Below are 5,924 nucleotides of genomic sequence, written 5' to 3'. Positions count from 1 at the left end.
TATATATATATATATATATATATATATATATATATATATATATATATCACTGATACTGCTTATGAGCAGCTAAAGATGGGCTAATGCTTGCACTGGAGACCTTAATATAAAAGAATAAAGGCCTTAATATGTGTAATCTGCATTCAGGGCCGTCCCATAGATATACGGGGCCCGGGGCAAGACAAGAATAAGGGGCCCTTCTTGAGAAATAAAAGCTCAGTTTTTGTTTTCAAAAGCAATGTAATATGGATATCCAGTATATAGCATAGATTAGTGATCTTTCGACTCTAAGACTGGCAGTACCACTATTTATCGATCAAGAGAAATGCATCGGGATAGTAATGAAATAATATAGCTCGACAAAATATCGATTTCCTAATTGTCAATAGAGACATCAATTTTTGGGCACAACAAATGACCTTGTAAAAACTGGTTGCTACTTAATCATATGTGTTACCATGAGATATAAAATTAATGCATCAACTTACATTTGTTCTGGATCCTCCCCCAATCTTGTGACACCCCAAAAATTTTGCCCTTGTTTTATTAAATTTTTTTTCCAGGAATTAAAACTTTGGATTTCTGAGTTCCTTTTTGATTTTTTTAAATCATTTCCTTCCCTGTTATGTTGAGTTTTTCCCCAAGAGAAAACTTTTCAAATATGTTATTGGACTTGTTTAACCTCTCAAGAAAAACTTTCCTTTTATCAGTATAACTAATTAACTAACTTAATTGCTTGATCTTTACTTTCTTGAAAATAGTTTTTTCAAGGTTAAATGGCCATATTTGAACTACAACCATTTGATAGATTCACTTAAAATTTCCACAAAAATTTGGAGATGTCATGTGATGTTTTTAAATCACTTTTATGCAAAAATATATTTCATTCACTAAATATTTTGAGCCCTACTCTCAATTTTTCTTCTCTGGTCCAGAGTGCATTTTGCACTACAACCTATTTGAGTATTCATTTAAAACTTCTACCAAAATTAAGGGAGGTCAGTAGGAGCCTGTTATCCCTCTTTGTGCAAAAAACTAATTATGTTCTTTGAAAAATTTGAGTGAATCAACCTCATTTCCATTCAGGACCAACTTGAGGATTTGTACAGCAACCACCATTTTAGTTGCTCCTATACCCTTAACTATTTCTCCTACTTGTAGTCCCCCATGTTAAACCCTTAAGTCCAGGAGCATGCACCATTTAGATCATTTTTGGTTCATGGAATAATGTCATTTATTTCCTGTCCAGAATTGAAGTTTTGTAAAACTTGCACTAACAAGTTTCTTCTTTTGTCCAACTAACATCACCACTCTCTCTTTCATCCACAGAGACACTGATCTGGAGATTTTGGCCACTCCAAGAAATGCCTAAGTGCCCTTGGCATTTTGTCAAACACCTGGTGTGCATGGCCAGTTTTGACATGATTTTTGTCTTTGCATTGTGACCTTGAACCTTGGATCATACCAGCTTGTCCAATGGTTTTGCCTTAGACTATAACCCCACCCTGCTAAATCCCAGCTCCAACCAAGCGCTCTGGAGTGCCATGGCAATTCGTCGAGCACATTCGGTGCGTGCACTGGACGCGCCCAGAGCGCGCGTATTGCAGCCACGCGGCCGAGCCGACACGCTGGCCCCCACGGCTTTGGCCCGCTCTGCAGAACCTCGCCACGCGCCTCCCCGCCTCGCAGCATCGCGCCAAACCACCCTGGCACGCTACAGCGCCGCCGCCAGGGCGTTCTTGGCGGCACTCCGGCGTCGGTAGTGCGCCTCTGCCACGGGCAGCGCCGCCCAAGCCTCGCCCGCTCGCCACCTGGCCCCTGGAGCAGTGCGAGCTCATCCACAAGGGTGTCGCCTAGCTCTCGTCGCCGCCACGTTCCCCTGCAGCTACAGAATGGCGGTTCGCCGGCCGCCCTTATCCACCGCCGCGGAACCGACCTCGTCGCACTATAAATGGACACCCCGAGCCCCTCTGAGCACGCACACGACCTCATGCTACCCCCATGGCTCTCCCCTGCCTCGCATTCGACCCGGCGAGGTCTCCTTCCTCGTCTTCGGCAACTCCTGCCGCCGCCACCGCCCCGGCCAATCCGGCACCTCCAGTACCTCCCCCTCTCCGTTCTCTTCACCAGGACCCTTCTCATCCTCCTGTGAACTTGTTCCCCTGCTTGATTTTGATCGGGAGCCATCGCCTCCACAAAATCACTTTGCTCCCGAAGCTCCCTCCGCCGCGAAGCTCACCGCCGACGACTTCTTCCACCCCTGTCGACCCAACGACCACCGAGAAGACCGCCTCAGTCTCGCGGATCCATCCAGACCCTCTGGAACCCGCGGGGAGCCACCGTTCGCCGGCGGCGAACGCCGTGGCCTCGCCTCCGTTCGGGCAGAGGAAGAGGAGGGAGGGATAGACTGGTCAAACCTGACCAGTGGGCCCCTTGGACCCACTGTCAGTGACCCTGCGCCTATCCACGTCGGTTAAGTGAAGGCGTATTAACCCCAATACGCTTTCCCCGCTCCGAAAACGTATTCCCTTCCGAAACGTTTTCTTTTCTGTTTTATTTTAAAAACAGATTTTGACCAGAACTTTGACTGGCTATAACTTTTTAAATATAAATCCAAATGAGTTGATTCTTTTTCCTACCTTCTTCAAATTTGATCTAGTTTATTTTAAGATTTATTTAAAAAAATTTCAAACAACTTTTTGGTTCTGTTTTTGAAATATGTGTTAATTCAAATATATTTTTCAAATAGGATTTTGGGGAAAGAGAAGAAAACTTTCAAAAGTTTGGAGAGCACCCTGCCTTTCCACACGTTGAAGGCAAGCATTCTGAATCCCGGCATAATATTTTTGGTGTGATCGTTGATGCATTTATAACACCACCGCATTTCGAAGGACTTGTTATTTCATGTGATATGATCATATGCATGGGTGCACGTTTTTGTTTTCCATGCTGTTGGAAAAGAACACACTTGTGATGATCATCATCCTCATGTGCCTTGCATGCATACCGGTAGGAACCGGGAAAACCTCTGCCTTGGGTAGGCATGAGTTTGTCGCCGGTCACCGTCGGGACGGTTATGTCCGGTATGGCATGGTAAGATATAATGAGCGTTGATTGTATTGGTTGAAATATATTCGTTATACTAATCATGCAGGGAATACTTAAACCTCCTGAGTCGACGGTAGATCGAGTCTTATTCCAGTAACCCCCATACTTGTTTCGTACTACCACTCGTCTCTACAGCAAGTAGAGTACGGTTCAGTAAGTTGTCAACCTCTTTTTAGCACACACCGTACAGAGAGGCCATGGTGGAAGATACTAGTTGTAACTGGTAGGCAGGCTACCTGGTCCGGGAGCATGGGTGTTTCCGGTAGGGACCGAGAGGGGAGGCCACCCCTTAGAGCGCGCGATATAAATTTGATCCCATGCTACGCGAGGTTGTAGCCTCCCCACTTAGAGTTTGCTTAACAGGTGTCGTGGGTGATTCCAGACACGTGTGTGATAAGCTGGTGTGTGCAAGTTAGGTGTGTTTTCAACAAAAAGACCGTAGATGGAATTAGTCCCGATGGACTAAAGAAATCCGTTACTCGTGGGTAAAGAGTACACCCTCTGCAGAGAATAAACTTATTCGAATAGCCATGTCCATGGTTAAGGATTACAGTCTGGGATGGGTCAAGTATCGGTCTTAGTGTCGGTCTTCGGAGGTGAAACTATTAATCCAGAAATGGAATTACTACTTGTGACTGGTGATAACTATGATTATTATTATTTGACTAACCCATGATATTGTTGTTATTATCGTGTATCTCTGGGATGGTTCTACCTCCGGGATATTCACTTTGATTGTTTCTTTTAAAGCCCTTTATGTGGTGTCGCTCAGACGCCCGACTGTGGTATTTCTTTTAAAGCCCTTTATGTGGTGTCGCTCAGACGCCCGACTGTGGCATTTCTTTTAAAGCCCTTTTTGTGGTGTCGCTCAGACGCCCGACTGTGGCATTTCTTTTAAAGCCCTTTATGTGGTGTCGCCCAGACGCCCGACTGTGGCATTTCTTTTAAAGCCCTTTATGTGGCGTCGCTCAGACGCCCGACTGTGGCATTTCTTTTAAAGCCCTTTATGTGGCGTCGCTCAGACGCCCGATTGTGGCATTTCTTTTAAAGCCCTTTATGTGGCGTCTCTCAGACGCCCGACTGTGGCATTATTTGTTATTTATTTCATAAATTTCTTTTATACTATCCTGTTATTGCAATTTTATAAATAACTTGCTTGCACGCATCCGAGAGTTACTTATCTTTTGTGGCTGACGTCATGAGCATAAAATATTTTTCAGCACATCATTGTTATATTATACCTGTGTTCATGATGTTTGCGAGTACATTCAAAGTACTCACTGGCTTGTCCCTGGCTATTGTCTTGGCCAGATTTTCCTGCACGGAGAGGAGCGACGCGATGCCAGCCCCGGAACCCACGCAATGGAGACAGCAGCCTCGCGAAGATAGGAATTTAACCTGGTCAGCTGTTCCCGTGGGGAATGGAGTCCCATAGACACAGATGTTTCACAACCCGCTTCCGCCATCAATCACTAGAAACCATTGGTTGTACCCACAGGCCAGAATGGTCTTGTACTACATATTCTGTATTTGGCTTGGAATTTCTGTATCAAGTTGGAGCCTCATCAGCTAACAGTAATCCTGGGGCTGATGAGAACGACAGTCTTTTCTGGAAATTTATTACCAAAAAACCCGGTCGTGACAGGCTTGGTATCAGAGCCAGGCTGACCATTGGCTAATCCTATCCTAGCCAGGTCAATAAACTTAGGCAAACCAACCCACTAGACCCTAGCCAAACACCAGCCAAGCTTCTCGTGCAAGATAGCCACACAGTGACCCAACACCTTTTGGCAGTCGGTGCCCAACCTATCAACCTAACCTGTCACTCATGCGCCAGTGACCGGCCCCTAAATAGTCTTTTCTCGCAAGCGTGCGAAGGAAGATTCCGTCCCCTTTTCCCTATAAAAAGGGCGCGCTGGCCTCAACCCAGCACAGCACAACCGCTACCCCCCAAACCGAGCCACAATGCCTGGACCTATAGTGCACAACGAAACCACAGCAACCAACCTTGGAGGTTTTGTGACCATCCTCGCAAACCTCACCCGTCGTGCCTACGCGTTAGAGGAGCCACCAGAATATGTTGTGTATCAAGGACCCATGAGCGGTGAAGACCGCCAATTCTGGGCCACTGTGCACATTTACGGTAGGGGTCTAGCACCCGAGCGCCCCTACCGGTTCACCGGAAGAACAACTTCCTTTGAGCCACAAGCCATCCAGCTAGCCGCTCGAGAGGCTATAGTTCATCTCAGGCACTTGTCGCCCAGAGTTAACTGTCGCTCGTTCCACTACTACCCCAGACGAGAAGGGTATGGTAGACCACCCCAAGTCGCCAATGGAGACCACGAGACGGACCCCGCATTGTTGCACCTAGTGCGCTATGTAAGTGCACTAGAGGCACTGTTCGACCAGATCACCATTGATCTAATAGCAGCTCTTGGAGAGCTGGTTCGTCGAGCCTCGGCGAGAGAAGAAAACGAGCCCAACACCAACAACCCAGTCGTGCTGTTTGGACAACCGATCGAGACCCCGAGATCTGCCCCAGCCATCGGCCAAGGTGCTGCGATAACCCCAGAAGTGCTTCGTAGCATATTGGGAGCACACTCCAACGGGGTTGTGGCCAACAATCCCCGCAATGGTCATTCTCACTACCCCGACCCTGCAGTTCCTCCGCCATCTCCGACTAATCCCGGCAGAGAGACACGTGGAGAAGCCTCGACATCCGCCAGGCACGCCCGTTTAGACATAAACGAGGTAGACTGAGCCGTATGAGTAGTACCAAGTTTCAATGTATCCTCGCTTTGTAATCATGCGACCGC

The sequence above is a fragment of the Triticum aestivum genome, chromosome 4B, assembly GCF_018294505.1.
Source record: "Triticum aestivum cultivar Chinese Spring chromosome 4B, IWGSC CS RefSeq v2.1, whole genome shotgun sequence".
NCBI lineage: Eukaryota > Viridiplantae > Streptophyta > Magnoliopsida > Poales > Poaceae > Triticum > Triticum aestivum.
Note: the sequence above shows the minus strand (reverse complement) of the source record.